This window comes from Canis lupus, chromosome 24 (assembly GCF_048164855.1).
Source record: "Canis lupus baileyi chromosome 24, mCanLup2.hap1, whole genome shotgun sequence".
NCBI classification, from domain to species: domain Eukaryota; kingdom Metazoa; phylum Chordata; class Mammalia; order Carnivora; family Canidae; genus Canis; species Canis lupus.
In genome coordinates, this window is record NC_132861.1 from 8635185 (window position 1) to 8652800 (window position 17616).

Consider the following 17616-nt stretch of genomic DNA (forward strand, 5'->3'; position numbering starts at 1 on the left):
TATCTAAGAGCCTGTTTTTTTTTTTTGTCTCTTTTTTTGTTTTTTGTTTTGTTTCTTAAATTCCACATGTGAGTAAAATCATATGGTATTTGTCTTTCTCTGTCTGACTTACTTCATTTAGCATCATACCCTCTAGATCCATCCATGGTGTTGCAATGGCAAGATCTCCATGAAAAGATGCTTAACATCACTAATCATCAGGGAAATGCAAATCCAAACCATAATGAAATATCACCTCATACTAGTCAGGATGAATAAAAGAAAACAAGAAATAACAAGTGTTGATGAGGATGTGGAGGAAAAAGGAACCTTCTACACGCTGTTGCTGCCAATGCAAATTGGTGCAGCCTTGGAGAAAACAGTATGGAGTTTCCTCAAAAAATTAAAAATATAATTACCATAGGATCTAGTAATTCCACTATTGGGTATTTGCCGAAAGAAAATGAAGACACTAATTTGAAAAGATAAATGTTTATGGCAGCATTGTTTACAATAGCTAAGATATGGAAGCAACCCAGGTATCTATCCATAGATGAATGGATAAATAAGTTGTGGTCTCAATGGAAAACCATTGTTTGAAGATGAAAGGAAAGGTCAGTTCTGCTTCAAGATAGCAATATAAGAGGATCCCAAACTCACCACCTCCTATGGACACACCAGAATCTACATCTACATACAAAATGATCTCTTCTGAAAAAAAAAAAAAAAAAACTCTGAAAATTGGCAGAGTGACCTTTTCACACAGGGCAAACAAGAGGGAAAACCGCATCGAAATGGGTGGGAAAGGCTAAAAGAAGCTCACCATAAATTCCACACATAATACAGTGACCCACAATTGGAAGGGAACTCAAAACCCAGAGCTTCTCCCCAAGGAGTCAAGCATTTGTACCCCACATCAGGCACCCCAGCTTTAAGACCAACACTTGAAAGATGAACCCCGAGTGCCTGGGTGGTACAATCTGTTGAGTGCCCTACCATTGATTTTAGGGATCCCTGGGTGGCGCAGTGGTTTAGCGCCTGCCTTTGGCCCAGGGCGCGATCCTGGAGACCCGGGATCGAATCCCACATCGGGCTCCCGGTGCATGGAGCTTGCTTCTCCCTCTGCCTGTGTCTCTGCCTCTCTCTCTCTCTCTCTCTCTCTCTCTCTCTCTGTGACTATCATAAATAAATAAAAATTAAAAAAAAAAAAAGAAAGAAAGATGAACCCCCAAAACATCTGGCTTTGAAGACCAACAGGGCTTGTACCCACCAGACTTAGGGGGCTGTGATAAACTGAGGAACATGTCTTAATGAGCCCATGTGCAGACTCACCTGCCTTGGGGCCCAACATGGAAGCTGCTCTCTTAAAAATGCTCTGACTTTAAATGAAGGGGACTCATTTCTTAATTTCAAGGCATGGGTGTAAGGAAAAGGGGCTTGGTGGGATACCCCCTAGGGATGCAGACTGATGAGCACCATTTCCTTGCTTTCCTTTTGCCTTGCTAAGACCAGCAGTCATCTTTTTTCTTTTCTTTTTTTCCTTTCCTATAGTGCCATCTTTAGCTTGCAGGAGCCATCTTCCACACTTTCCCCTCTGTCATATTAAAGCCAGGGGACACCATTTTTTTTTACCCTTTTATCATTTTTCTTTTTTTATTCCCTTACTTTTTTCTTCTTTTTTTTTTCTTCCCCCTTCTCCCTTTTTTCAGCAAGTGCCATCTTTGCACTCCACATCTGGCTCAGTCTAGCCAGTGGGCACCATCTTCATGCTCTCCCTTTGTCACTCTCCAGACCACCAGTATCTCCCAGAGGGAAGCTTCTACATACATCTGGTGCCCCAAATTTTATGTCTGATGCTCTAGTTTTTGCAGCTGCCACCAGAAGAGACCCTTTCATCACCTGGCTTGGAGGCCAGGGAGGCTTGTATTCCTCGGCCCCATGGGACTGTAACAATTGGAGGGACAGTTGTTGGCAAACTGCTACTCCCAAGGAGACTAAAACACACCTCCAGGCTTTCTGAGAAGGAGGATTTTTAACTTGTCCAGGAGCTTTGGCCTGAGGGGCCAAAAAAACCTTCTGATTTGGCCTTAGAGAGTGGCCTGCAGGAGATGGAGGCTAGTGAACACAATCTTTGTGTACTCTCTTTGCCTCACCTAAGCTTGCCTCTATCTTACAGAAATGAATTTACACCCTTCTCTGGTGCCCTGATTTTTGCAGCTGCTGCCAAGGAACACCTCCATATCACCTGGCTCTGGTGGCCAGCATGGCTTATGCTCACAAGTCCCATAGGACTGTAACCAACTGAGAAAGATTTCTTAATCAGCTACCACTCCTGGGGGACAGCAAGAGGCAATAGACCCAGGAACTCAATCTTTCTGGAAAGAGGCCTAGTCACTTATCATCATAGCTGTAGCCTGAGAGGCTTCTAATTAAACACACATCTAAGGGTTGTCTGTAAACCTTTCCTGAGGACTCAGAAGGTGAGCAGGAATTCTGTGCTCTCCCTTTACCATGCTCCAGAGCACCAACATCTCTTGAAGATGAGCTCTTCTACATGTTCAGGTATCCCAGTTTTTATATCTGGTGCCTTGGTTTTTATGGCTACTGCCCAGGGGATACCCCTTGATCACCTGGCTCTAGTGGCCAGAGGGTCTTGCGTTCCTGATTCCCATTGGATGGTAACAATTGGAGAGGCAGTTCTTGGATGGCTACCACCCCCAGAGGACTGCACAGATGGCAGACTGAAACATACCCCCAGCCTCTTTGGGAAAGAGGCCTACTTGCTAGTCCTGGAGCTTTTACCATATGAGCAGACTTCAGGTTTAGCGCATATTTAAAGGTTATGGAAGTGTTCTCAGTGAACACAGACCCAGGAATGCCATTTTTGTGCTCTCCCTCTGGCTTGCTATAGCTCATCAGTATCTCCCAGAAAGGAGTTTACACTTATCTGGAACCCAGTTTTTGTGACTACTTCCCAGAGGATACCTCCAGTTTCACAGGGCTGTATATATTTGCATTCTTTAAAAACTGTTGCAAATAGTTGCAAATAGCCAAACTGGTGTTTGGCTCAGCCCCTGCCTGAGTCTAGGTGCTTACTGAAATCTTACCCTTTGGAACACTGATCTTGGCAAACCCTTAACTACTGGGAGCTATTAAAAATAAATTAGGTGGGATGCCTGGGTGGCTCAGTGGTTGAGCATCTGCCTTGGGCTCAGGGTGTGATCCTGGAGTTCAGGGATCGAGTCTCATATCAGGCTCCTTGCATGGAGCCTGCTTCTCCCTCTGCCTACATCTCTGACTCTCTCTCTCTCTGTGTGTGTCTCTCATGAATAAATAAATAAAATCTTTAAAAAATAAAATAGGCTGCTTGGACAATCACAAAGGTTTGAGAGACAACTAAGAGTTGGGACAGTGTTGAATGCTAAAGCTCATCTCCTACGCAAGGCCAGCCCTTTAAGACGGGAGAAGTTTCATCTAACGCATAGAAACCAACACAGAAAATCAAGTATAATGAAGAAATTAGGGAATAAGTTCCAAATGAAAGAACAAGATAAAAATCTCAGAAAAAGTCTTAAATGAAATAAGTAATTTACTTGATAAAGAGTTCAAAGTAATGGTAATAATCAAAAAGAATGAATGAACACAGTGAGAACTTCAAAGACAAGATAGAAAATAGAGGAAAGTTCCAGGCACAGGTCATGGAACTGAAGAATAGAATAACTGAACTGAAAAATACACCAGTGGGTGTTCAACAACAGATGAGATGAAGTAAAAGAAAAGATCAGTGAATTTGAAGGCAAGGCAGAGGAACTTAACCCAATCAGAGCAGCAAAAAGGAAAGAGAAGGGAAAAAAAAGTGAAGATAGCTTAAGGAATTTATGGAAAACAACATCAAGCAGAAAAACATTTGCATTATAGGAGTCTCAAGAGGAGAAAAGAGAGTGAAGGGGGCAGAAAATGTATTTGAAGAAATAATGGCTAAAACCTGCCCTAACCTGTAGAAACAGACCTCCAGATCCAGGAAGTGTAGAAGTTCCAAATAAAATGGGCCCAAAAAAGCCCCACACCATGACACATAATTAATATTCTCAAAAGTTAAAGACAAGGAGAGAATCTTAAAAACAGAAAGAGAAAAACAATTTGTTGCATTTAAAATAATTTCTATATAAGATTATGAGCAGATTATTCAGTGACAACACTGCAGGCCATAAGGGAGTGGCACAATATATTCAAAGAGCTGAAAGAAAAAAGAATTTCATGAGAGACTCCTAACTCTGAGAAATGAACAAAGGGTAGTGTAAGGGGAGGTGGGCAGGGGGATGGGGTAACCGGGTGATGGACACTGAGGAGGACACTTGATGGGATGAGCACTGGGTGTTATACTATATGTTGGCAAATCGACTTCAATAAAAAATTTTTTTAATTAAAAAAAAGAATTTCAAACAAGAATACTCCACCCAGCAAATTTTTACCATTCAGAATTATAAAGAGAGTTTTCCAGACAAGCAAAAGTTGAAGGAGTTAATCACTTTTAAACTGGCCTTAAAAGAAATGTTAAAGGATTTTTTTAAGCTGAAAAGAAAAGGCAGTAGTTAATAACAAAAAAACATGAAAATATAAATCTCACTGGTAAAGCTGAATATATAGTTTACCCTTGAATAATGCAAGAGGATAGGGGCACCAATCTCCTGCACATTCAGAAATCCACACATAACTCTGGACTCTGCAAAAATGTAACAATAGCCTACCTTTGACCACAAGCCTTACCAATATCGTAGTCAATTAACACATATTTTGTATGCAATATGTATTATAGACCATATTCTTACAATAAAATAAGCTAGAGAATAGAAAATCATAAAGAGAAAATACAATTACAGTACTATACTGTATTTATTGAAAAAAATCCATGTATTAGTGGATCCATGAAGATCAAACTCAAGTTGTTCAAGGGTCAACTGAGTAGTAAAGGTAGTGGATTAATCATTTATAAAGCTAGTATGACGGTTAAAAGACAAAGTAGTAAAAATAACTGGAACTACAACAATTAGTTAAGGGATACACACAATAAAAAGATGTAAAATGTGACATATAAAACTTGGGGAGAGAGTAAAAATGTAGAGCTTCAAAATACATTCAAACTTAAATTGTTAGCAACTTAAATAGACTGTTTTAAACATAAGTTGTAAGCCTTACCACACAAAAACCTGTAGTACACAAAAGATAATGAGAAAGGAATCTAAGCATAGCACTAAAGAAAGTCATCAAACCACAAAGGAAAAGAGCAAGAGAAGAGGAAAGAAACAGAAGAACTACAAAATAGCTAGAACAAAATGGCAATAAGTACATACCTATCAATAACTAAATGTAAATAGACTAAATCAAAAGATATACAGCAGCTGAATGGTTAAAAACAAGACACATCTATATGCTGCCTACAGAAGACTCCCTTCAGATATAAAGACATACACAGACTGAAAATAAAGGAATGGAAAAAGATATTCCATGGAAGTGGAAACCAAAAGGAAGCTGGGGTAACTATACTTATATCAGACACAATAAACTTTAAACAAAGTCTATAATAAGAGACAAAGGAGGGCATTATGTATTGATTAAGGGGTCAACCCAACAAGAAGATATACCATTTATAAATATTTATGCATCCAACACGGGAGCACCTAAATATATAAAGCAAATATTAACAGTCCTAAAGGGAGAAATAGCGATAAAATTATAGTAGGGAACTTCAAAACCCCACTTACATCAATGAGTAGATCATCCAGACAGAAAATCAGCAAGGAAACGTTGGCTTTAAATTGTATGTTAGACTAGATGGACTTAACAGATGTATGCAGAACCTTCCATCCAAAATCAAACGATTATACATCCTTCTCATGTGTACATGGAATGTACTCCAGTTTATATAGGCCACAAAAGAAGTATTAACAAATTTAAAAAGATTGAAATCATATCAAGCATCTTTTCTGACCACAATGGTATGAAACTAAAAATCAATTACAAAACTTTCTTCACTGGAAAATCTGCAAATATGTGGAAAGTAAATAAAATGCTATTGAACAACTAATGGGTCAATGAAGAAATCAAGACTTTTTGAAACAAATAAAAATGGAAATGCAGCATACCAAAAGTTATGGGATGCTGCAAAAGCAGCTCACAGTGATGAATGCCTCGCATGAAACAAAAATCTCAAATAGCAACCTACATACCTTAAAGAACTAGATAAAAAAGAAAAAATGAAGCCCAACGTGAAAGAAATAACGAAAAGCAAAGCAGAAATAAATGACATAAAGACTAAAATCACAGTGGAAAAGATCAATGAATCCAAGAGCTAGTTCTTTGAAAAGATAAACAGAATTACCTTTAGGTACACTCACCAAGAAAAAAGAGAGGACTCAAGTAACTAATATCAGAAATGAAAGAGACTTTACAGCTGATACCACAGAAATGTAAAGGATCATAAGAGATTACTGTGAACAATTGTACATCAACAAACTGGACAACCTAGAAGAAGTGGACAAATTCCTAGCAACATACAATCTTCCAAGACTGAATTGGATGAATGAATGAATGAATGAATCATGAAGAAATAGAAAATCTGAACAGACTGACTATTACTAAGGAGATTGAATCAATTATATAAAAATTCTCTAAAAACAAAATGTCAAGACCAGATGGCTTATTAGTGAATTGTATTTCACATTCAAAGAAGAACCAATACCAATCTTTCTCAAATTCTTTCAAAAAACAGAAAAAGAGAGAATATTTCCAAACTCATCTTACAAGTCCAGCATTACCCTAATACCAAAACCAGACAAGGATTCCACAAGAAAATTGTCATATAGGCCAATATCCCTGATATAGAAGCAGAAATACTCAACAAAATATTAGCAAACAAAATTCAACAATACATTAAAAGAATCATACACCATGATCAAGTGGGATTTATCTCATGGGTACAAGGATGGCTTGGCTTGACGTTCACAAATCATTCATCATGATACACCACGTTAACAAAATGAAGGATAAAAATTATATAATTATTTCAGTAGATGCAGAAAAAGTATTTGACATGGGATGCCTGGGTGGCTCAGCAGTTGAGCGTCTGCTTTTGGCTCGGGGCATGATCCTGGAGTCCCAGGATCGAATCCCACATTGGGCTCCTGCAGAGAGCCTGCTTCTCCTTCTGCCTATGCCTCTGCCTCTCTCTCTCTGTGTCTTTCATGAACAAATAAATAAAATCTTTTTAAAAAAAAAAAAAAAAGAAAAAGCATTTGACAAAATTCAACATCTACTTAAAAACTCTCAACAAAGTGAGTATAGAGGAAATGTACCTCAACATAATAAAGGTCATATATGACAAACACACAGCTAACACACTTCATGGCAAAAATCTGAAAATTTTTCTTCTAAGATCAACAACAAGACAGTATTATATTTTATTCAAGATAATATTAAAAGTCCTACCCAGAGTAATTAGACAAGGAAAAAATAGGCAAAGACATGTAAGTTGGAAAGGAAGTGAAACTGTCACTATTTGCAGTTGGCATAATATTATCTATAAAAAAACCTAAATATCCATTTAAAAAAACTGTTAGAACTAATAGATGAATTCAGTAAAGTTGAGAGATACAAAATCAATACACAGAAATCTGTTGCATTTCTATGCACTAATAACAAACTACCAGAAAGAGAAATTAAGAAAACAGTCCAATTTACAGTTACATCAAAATGAATAAAATATCTGAGAATAAATTTGATCCAAAGAGGTGAAAGACCTGTATACTGAGAACTATAAGACATTGATGAAAGAAATTGAAGAAGACATAAAAATGGAGAGATAGATTATGTTTCTTAATATTTTTAAAATTGATACTTTTAAATGTTCATACTACCCAAAGCAATCTACAGATTCAGTGCAATTTTTGTCAAAATTTCCATGGCATTTTTCACAGAAATACAATCAACAATAAAAAAATTATATAGAAACATAAAAGGACCCCAAATAGCCAAGGAAAATCTTGAGAAAGGAGGACACAGCTAGAGGCATCACACTCCCTGGCTTCAAACTATATTACAAAGCTATAGTACTCAAAACAGTATGGTATTGGCATAAAAACAGGCACATGGATCAATGAAGCAGAATAAAAGAGGCTGGAAATAAACTCATGTATATATGGTCAATCAATTTAGGACAAAAGAGCCAGGAATATACAATGTGGAAAGATAGTCTCTTCGATAAATGATGCTGGGACAACTGGACAGCTAACAAGCAAAAGAACAAAACTGGACCACTATCTTATACCATACACAAAAATGAATTCAAAATAGATTAAAAACTTGAATGTAAACTGAAACCATAAAACTTATAGAAGAGAGCATTAGTGGTAAGCTCCTTGACATGGGTCTTGGTAATGGCTTTTTGAATTTGACACCGAGAACAAAGACAACAAAAGCAAAAATGGACAAGTAGGACTATATCAAACTAAAAAGCTTCTGCATGCAAAGGAAACCATCGACAAAATGAAAAGGCAACCTCCTGAATGAGAGAAAATATATGTAAATCATTTATCTGATAAAGGGTTAATATTCAAAATATGTAAAGAACTCAAATAACTTAATAGCGAAAACAAACCAAATGGTCCAATTAAAAAATAGACAAAGAAAAAAAATAGACAAAGGATCTGAATAGACATTTTTTTCAAGGAAGACATACAGATGACCAAGAGGTACATAAAACGGTTTTCATAAAATCACAATGACATAACACCTCACAAATGTTAGAATGGCTATAATCAAACAGATAAGAAATGACAAGTGTTGGCAAGTGTGTGGAGTAAAAAGAACCATTGTGCACTGTGGTGGAGATGTAAATTGGTGCAGCTACTATGGAAAACAGAATGGAGGTTCCTCAAAATATTAAAAATAGGATTCCCATATGATCCAGAAATCCCACATCTGGATATGTATCAGAAGAAAATGAAGACTAAGTTGAAATGATTTATGCACCCCCATGTTCACTGCAGCAGTATTCGCAATAAGCAAGACACGCAGGCAACCTAAGTGTCTATCAACATGTGAATGAACAAAGGAGACATGATATATATACAGAATGGAATATTATTTTGCCATAAAAAATAATGACATCTTGCCATTTGCAACAGTTGATGGACCTTGAGAGCATTATACTAAGTGAAATAAGACAGAAAGATAAATACCGTATGATCTCACTTATATGTAGAATCTGAAAAAATTAAAAATTAAAAAAAAACCAGGATCATAGATACAGAGAATAAATTGGTTGCCAGAGGTGAGTTGGGGGAGGGGGGTGGACAAAATGGTGAAGGGAGACAAAAGGCACAAACTTTCAGTTCTATAATAAATCATGGAGATATAATATACAGCATGGCAACTATAGTTAATAAATCTGTAGTGTATATTTGAAAATTGGTAAATGAGTAAATCTTTTAAAATTATCACCACAAGAAAAAATATTTTATCTATATGTAGTGATGGTTGGTAACTAGATTTATTATGGTGATAATTTCACAATATATGTAAGTATTGAATTATTATGTTGTACAACTGAAACATATAATGTTTCCAATATAATGTTGTATGTCAATGATACATCAGTTTTTTTAAAAAAGGCAGAAAGGACCAAACCCAGGAAGCTATCATAGGTCTACTGAGCAGCTGTGTTACTTAAAACCAAAGATCAAAAATAGTTGACTTTGTTTCTAATGCTAAGGAGCTGTAGGAGATTCTTCAGAGTAAAGCCAATATTGATGAGGTCAGAGTGGTATTTATCATTAATAAAAGAGCCGTTGCTGATTACAGAAGGGGAGGTCAGAAAGGCCATCATACCTTAGGGAAGGCCTGCATAGGTAGAAATAAACCAACCCTTTAAGTTTGCTTTCATTTTGAATATCAATAATGACTTTTAAACTCAAACAAAAGTTTGGTATCACTGGTTTGGTATTACTCATTTGATTTCTTGGGCCTGACCCAACCATAAACAGAGAACACTTTGCCCTTGACCCCCGAGACTTAATAAAAATGTATCCAAATCACTTTCTATGCTTTCTTTGGCTGGTGACTATGTAGATGTGACTGAGGATAGTAATACGACAAAGGAGATGCCTTCAGCCAAGGTTGAAATGACATCAGATCATGAGGACTGACGCCAAAGTGAGTGTGAGGTTTAATAGGTAGAAACATTGAAGAGAGAACTGTTTTTGAAGAGATCTTTTCCTTTTCTGTGAGCATTCTTGGCCTGGATATCCTCCTTATCAATGTATTTTTCTATTAACTTTTAATTTCTACCAGAATCTCAGGAAGAGAGGATATTGTCAGCTCTGATGAAAACAAGGACAATACAAATTTTAACAATCTCTTCCTCAAAAGATAAATTTCTTGTATCCATTTTCCCAGTTATTTATTCAATGTTTATGAAGCACTGTTATAAGCTAGGCAAGGCAAGACGAGGGCCTTCCAGGAGCTCCCACTGTAGTTGGGGTGGGAGGGAGGGAAGTCTAGAGGTAATCACAGTACAATGTTGATGTAAGTCCAGGATAGAATGGAAGCCACAGACTCTACACTGAATGCTTAGGGAAGGCTTCCAGGATAAGCTGATGCTCCCACTGACTTCTGAGTGAGACAGCCAAGCAAAGATAGAAAAGAGAGACTTTTAAAAATATATTTATATTTATTCATTTTTCATTTATTCATTCATATAAATATTTATATTTATTCATGAGAGACAGAGAGAGAGAGAGAGGTAGGGACACAGGCAGAGGGAGAAGCAGGCTCCATGCAGGGAGCCTGATGCGGAACTCGATCCCAGGACTCCAGGATCACACCCTGGGCCAAAGGCAGGCGCTAAACCACTGAGCCACCCAGGGATCCCAAGAGAGACGTTTAGAGGAGAAATATCTCATGTGCCATAGCCACACTGGTAGTGTGGGAAAGCATGATTTGTTCTTGGAGCAGCAAATTGAGGAGAAACCGTATTTTCTTTTTGGAAGCAGAGGCCTGACTAGTTTATTAAGACTTTCTAATGACTGTGCACATATAATTCCTAGCCCCTGGAGCCTTCTCTAAATCAGTGTGACTTATTAGTATTAGTGTGCTTATTAGTATTAGGTACTTATATAGGAAAACTACACATAGAGTTGAATTGAAAATCTTTAATTGAAAACTACAAGAATGATTCTCAGAAATATTCGTATTTCACATTTACAAACAGCTTGAAATGTTTTATAATACATTTCTGTTCCTTCCAGCTTTGGGATCTAAACAGTGCATACTAAAAATAAAAAGGCTGTCCTTTACTACTTTCTCCCATGCTTTTTCTTTTTTTTTCCTTTCCTAATCTTTAGAATGAAAAGTTGCATGGTCTCTTGTGGTAATGTGTTCCCTACTGTTTGTCTTCACAGTCAGTAAAATAAGTTTAACTGAAATCCAACTGAAACTTGTTCTCTTTGATTTTTGCTCCATTGAAAGCACAGATCTGCTCTCTGGCACATCTATTTTTCTGGAAGATGGTTATGAAAGGACTTACTCCAGTGACATAATATGGGTAGGCTATTGCTTGCTTTGTCTATGCCAGATAAAGGATAAGCCCACTTCTCCTTGGCGACCAGAATCATTAATGCTAGAGCCAGAGGAAGACACTGGGTAAATTTTGTAGCTGGAAGGAGATTTGCATCTCCTTGGATGAGGGGCTATCACTCACCAGCTTAACCCAAGAAGCTGATAAAGAGGAACTGTCCATTTCAAGTGAATCAGAGCCTTATCAATGCATATAAAGCAAAATGACTAAATGAAGCAGCTGGAATATTATAGTGAGTTTTAATTATCTTTTAATAGCCAAAAGCCTCTTGCCAACACATGCTGATAATCTGTCAGCTGTTATGTGCCATACAATCTCCATTTATGAGTCTCAGCTGTTACAAATTGGAAAATATATTTACAGTGATGATCTTTTCTTGTTAAAGGCAAATTCCCAGAGATGTTCAAACTGAAATTTGGCATCACTACTTTGTTTCTGTTGCCTTCTTGTGTGGAAGTGAAAGGGCTGGCAAAAACTGATAACAATAACCCACCCCCCTTCTTGTTAATAATTTATGACTCTCGTTATGATATAATAATCCCAATCCATAAAAAGTAATGGTAAAATCATTTCTGGGGCTCATGGATTATATTTCTGTAAATTATCAAAAATTGTTTTTTAATGATAGTCTAAATTTATATGTTGTTTTTTTTTTAAATCAGCCTGTCCCCTTCTCCTGTTCTTAGGTTTATCCGTCTCCAGCGTTCTTTGAGCTCCAAGGTTCCTACTAGGGTGTCAGTCACATTTACTCTCTATCCTCGGTGCTAGCGTGGCCTTTGGCATTCAGCCCAAGTTAGAGTGAGTGTGAAAAAGCCTTCCAAATTTACTGACCTCTGCCTACTTCTTAAATTTAGGCCTTAACTTCGTTAGCACTTTATTTTTCCTCCCCACTTCTCCTGACTTTTTTTACTGTGTCTTTGCTAGCAACTCTTACTCCACTGCCTAGCTCTAACATTCTTCAAGATTTAGTTTTCATTCACAGCTTTTATTATCAATTTCAAATTAGATCTGTTGGTCAAACCTCACACCTTTCTGCGAGCTCAGATTTCATATTGCCTTAATAAAAATCTCTAATTGCGTGATCATTGTCAGTTCTGATCAACAAGCTCAACAACTGAGTATGTTAATTTTCCGCCTGCGACCTTGCCCTATTTTGGCTACAGCTTTATCTTTCTCTCCCATCTTTTTTTTTTTTTGTAAAGACTTTATTTATTTATTTATTTATTTGAGAGAGTGAGTGAGAGCAAGAGTAAAGGAGCAGGAGAAGGAGAAGGAGAAGGAGAAGCAGACTCCCCACTGAGCAGGGAGCCCCATGTGGGACTTGATCCCAGGACCCCAGGATTATGACCTGAGCTGAAGGCAGACGCTTAACCAACTGCCACCCAGGAGCCCCTTCTCTCCCATCTTCTTGATAAGAAAGTCATTGTTCAAATTCCTCTCACCCTCAGCTCCATAGTAATCACTAAGCACTACCAGTTTTTTCTTCAAAACATCTTTGGGATTGGCACAAGGATTGAATTATTCTTTATTTGCACTGCAAACATTGTGGTCCAAGTACAGAAATGTCTCTATTTACTTTCAACTTAAAAAATTTAATATATAAACAAATTATACTTTATTGAAATCCTCATCAGTTCTACTTTCCCCGATAGCCAGGTTGAGCAACTATAGGGCCTCATTTTTATCTCTGCCAATATGTTTGTTAATGTGCTTGTCACATTTAAGCGTGATTAGGAAGGGTTTCCGCATTTTGAAGTGATTCTGGTCTGATAAATGCAAAAGTAGTAACAGTTTGAAGTTCAAAAGCAGCTATAAAGTTCTACTAATAAAAGAACTGCAATTATGATGGAAACCAAAATAGAAGTTTTTTAAAAATTAAAGGGGAGAAAATGTGTTGCACGTGTACTTGGAATGAATAGTTTGAACATTTCTAAACTTTGTAAGTGCTAATGGGCTCAGAAGAAATGTGGTCAAGCGTACAGAGCCCATGTGACTGGCTATAATCTACAAGTGGAAGGAAACTCATGGACAAAATGGAAACATCGTTGAATGAGTGGCTGGAGAAGCCTCTGAGCCCCCAGGCCAGCCCAAGCCTTGCCAAGGAGGCTGAGCAAGCAGAGGCACAATTGATGAAATGACCATTATCTCCCCAGTATAGTTTCTTAGGGCCTACGCCTATTCAAATCTGCACATCAGAGTGGTTACATACAGCTCAGGGCTGAGGGTACATTCAAAACTTGGCATTCTGTGAAAATTAGTTTTGAAAATTAATCCTTTTTTGTTGTCAGGTACATACTCAGCTCTGTTAGTATTTCAGTAGGCCTAGCTAGATAATGATCAGATAAAATTAATCAAACTTATATTTCTACATTTCAATTTTTATTTATATTTAATATAAAAATTGATCTGATTCTTAGACTCTTTTGTACTCTTTCTTTGGTGATTAGGAAGGATTACCTGTAGACCATCATTATGAGTGTCAGTTTGGGGAATGTAAGCAGGACTGCTAGTTAGTGCTTTCTCCACAACTGAGGATGGATAAAACCAAGACCTTGGTCTCTTCCTCCATAGTACAAGTGAGCATTTGTTATACACCATTAACCAGCCCCTCCTTGCCCTGGAAGGAATGTGGCTGAGAATAAGGATAAGGATAGAAACCTTTTTTTTTTTTTTTTTGTATTTTGGTTTTTTTAAAGATTGTATTTATTTATTCATGAAAGACACAGAGAGGGAGAAGCAGGCTCCCTGCAGGGATACTGACGCTGGGACTCAATTCCAGGACCCCAGGATCACTACCTGAGCCAAAAGCAGACAGACATTCAACCAATGAGCCACCCAGGTGCTGCAAGACCTTTTTTGTATATGATTCTTTCTTGTTGGTGACGAAGAGTCATCTTTGGGCTCACTCCCACTCAGTCTGATTTTTTTTTCTATCTCTAGCAGCCTCTGAAGACTTTGCCTTTATTACAAGAAAAGAATAGCATTTGGGGAAATAAATTGCCAGCAAGACTCCACACCATGAATGCCTTACCTTCCATTTACCTCCTTATATAGACTTGGGGAAAGTGGGCAGGGGTGTGATTGATGGCTGTGGAGCTTGCAAGCCCTGGAGGAAGGAACTTGGCCCGAGTTGTGAGTGGTTCTCCTTAGAGACTGAGGCACTTGACAATTTCTTCATCCTCAGTTCACATAATAATAGTGAGAGTCCAGCTCCCCATTGTAAGTATGAGGACTCATCTATCCCTTATTGTAAGCCAAGGAGAGAGTTACAACATTGGATCTTTCTGGATATGAATTGTATATACATCAGTTTATATACATCTGTATGAGATTTTCAACTTTGTTGTATTCACAGCACATTTTCAAATGCTCAAATATAGGTGACACCAAAGAAGGGATTGAGAGATGTAAGATAAGCCTAAACAAATCAGCATAATGACAGTACAACATAGTGATATCTTAACAGTATCCATAAAGGCACCAGTGTCATATCCACTTCTCTCTTCAGCACTGTCAGAACCTACTGTCTTGACATCACCTTCTCCTTTGACTCCACTTAGGTGCCCTAATATGTCAGGTTTACAAATTATTCTTTGCTATTGGCTTGATCTTGTGTTGTGCTGCTGATTTCAGTGTGCTTCGTGACCCACTATCTTATCAGCTTAGTGTTCCACCCAGTTGGGACTGACCAGTCCATTTTGCCTGGGACCCAGGGGTTTTCTGAGACCTTAGATGTTCCGTACTAAAACAGGGACAGTTCCACAGAGGCAGGGCCACCTGGTCACCCTACATACAATGTTCAACATCTTACTAGTACATATAGTCAATTGTAGCACTAATATATTTTACAAATTGACCACCACTTGGCAGCCTCCCCCAAGTGTGTGTTTCTACTGGGGACTGTGGCAGACCTGTTGAAAGTACCTCTTTATGATTTGTTCATTGCTCAGCAAACTCGTTTCTATTGGAGAGAGACCTTTATTTTTATCCCTTTCAGTGTAGTTGAAATCCAAACATGTTTATATTCTCGACATTTTGAAAGTTTAATTCCAGGTTTTGGTGATATATTTATAAATCAGAAATACAGGTGACATAAATCAATAGAATATACTCACTCTGTAGGGTGGGGTGATTGTTGGGGACACAGGAAGCACAGAGGCTGAGTGTCAGCAGAACTGGCCGAGAAGGCCACCCTGACCTTATCACTGGATGGAAAGCCTCAGCCTTCACAAGAGCATCTCCCTTGCCCACCAGCACTGTGGTTATATCCAAGCTTCATGCTCAAGGTCACAAATAAGCCCTATAGCCCACATTGTGGGTGTTAGCACTCATTTGATGTTTAACTTGAGTTCTATATGTTCATTGGGATAATTCTGTTTCTCCTAAGCTAACAGAACTGTTAGCTAACAGGCTAACAGGCCTGTTGGTGCTGTCTATTGGCTTAAAATATTTTAAGAAATGATTTGTATGTTGAGATCTATCTTTAATATCAGGAAGTTGAAGAATAGCATAAGAGTAGTGAGCATAAAACCATGATTGAAAGTAGACTGTAGCACCTATATTTCTACCAGAGTCTGAATCTCTTTGGAAGACCAGATGGTCCACAGCCATCTCCTTAAGACTGCAGAAGCCACCCCTCTGCAGGACTGTGGTGATGTGGTAGGCAGAGAACATGCACAATGCTCTGTAGGTATAAAGGTTGGATTCTTTCTCAGTTCTTAGAAATACCTTATGACATTGTGATCTAGGTGTCATAGAAAAATTGTTTGGTGATGACCTTTTTATCTGTTACTAAAGTAATCTGAAAATGTGAAAGGGATGAGTAGGGATAATCTGTTCCAGTGTAGTGGGCAATGACATTTTTCTCTAACCTGCCAACTCTCTGGTGCGTTCCTGCAAAAGGAGACACATTTCTGTCCTTTACAGCCCTAATCATGCAAATTTCTGTGACTTGCACAGAACCCAATTTAATTGGAAAAGTACTTTCAGATAAAAATCTTGCTAAGTTATTTGATGTGGGAAAAGTTGTATCTAAACAAATGTTCTTCTTCCATATGAGACCTTCAATTGTTTGATGATGAACAAGTCACCTGAAATTCACATGAGACTCACAGGTACCTACAGTGTCCTTCTTATGTACAGTGGCACAATCGGTTCTCTCTGGCAGTTCAAACCGAGCATGTAGAGATCTTGAACCTTGAGATGTGTAAAGTGAAAGTATTCAGAGCTGAAACTGGCTGTTTGGTACATTTAAAAATATGCAGAAGGGAAACAACTAAATACAGCCCATGGAGTGAAAACCTTCTTAGTCATTCTGTGTGGTTAAAAACAAATGACAGAGGTCTGCTGTGCAGCTATTTCAGTGTTCTAAATGGAATGTCTAGCACTGTTATCGCGGCTTCCGCCCAGCTCTCAGGCCACCCCAGCCAGCCTCACCCTGTGTTCTCTTTGCCCCCGTCAGAAATAGGCAGGATGTGGGGGGTGGGCAGTGAGAAGGGATTAAAGCAATTTAATTTTGAATAAAGGAATTCCAAATAAAGGACAACTTCTGAGAGAGAGAAGCTTCTCAAAGTCTTGGGTGAGTCATGTATTTAACCAGAATAAATTGAATTAGAAGATCATGATGTGGGGATCCCTGGGTGGCTCAGTGGTTTAGCGCCTGCCTTTGACCCAGGGCTTGATCCTGGAGTTCCCGGATCGATTCCCACATCAGGCTCCCTGTATGGAGTCTGCTTCTCCCTCTGCCTATGTCTCTGCCTCTTGCTCTTTTTGTGTCTCTCATGAATAAATAAATAAAATCCTTAAAAAAAATTTTTTTTAGAAAGATGATGAGATGATGATGTATCCTTTAAAAAAAAAAAAAAGATTTATTTATTAAAGAGCACGAGTGAGCCGCACATGCACACGAGTGCTCCCTTGCACATGGTGGGAGGGGCATAGGGAGAGAGAAAATCTCAAGCTGACTCTCTACTGAGCAGGGAGCCCAGTGCCCAGATCGATTCCCA

The 17616-nt window shown here is 38.2% G+C and overlaps 1 protein-coding gene across 23 annotated transcripts in view; it reads left to right on the forward strand.

Moving 5' to 3' along the window:
- The window catches only part of STARD13 (StAR related lipid transfer domain containing 13), a 513518-nt gene that overhangs the window by 359009 nt on the left and 136893 nt on the right, over positions 1-17616 (forward strand). Inside the window, exon 1 of one of the 23 annotated variants that reach the window (XM_072795491.1) lies at positions 14348-17189. The exons of the other annotated variants lie outside the window; for them this stretch is intronic. The gene's annotated coding sequence lies outside the window, so the exon portion shown is untranslated. Of the gene's footprint in view, positions 1-14347; positions 17190-17616 lie in introns of those variants that run through there. 23 annotated transcript variants of the gene reach the window in all.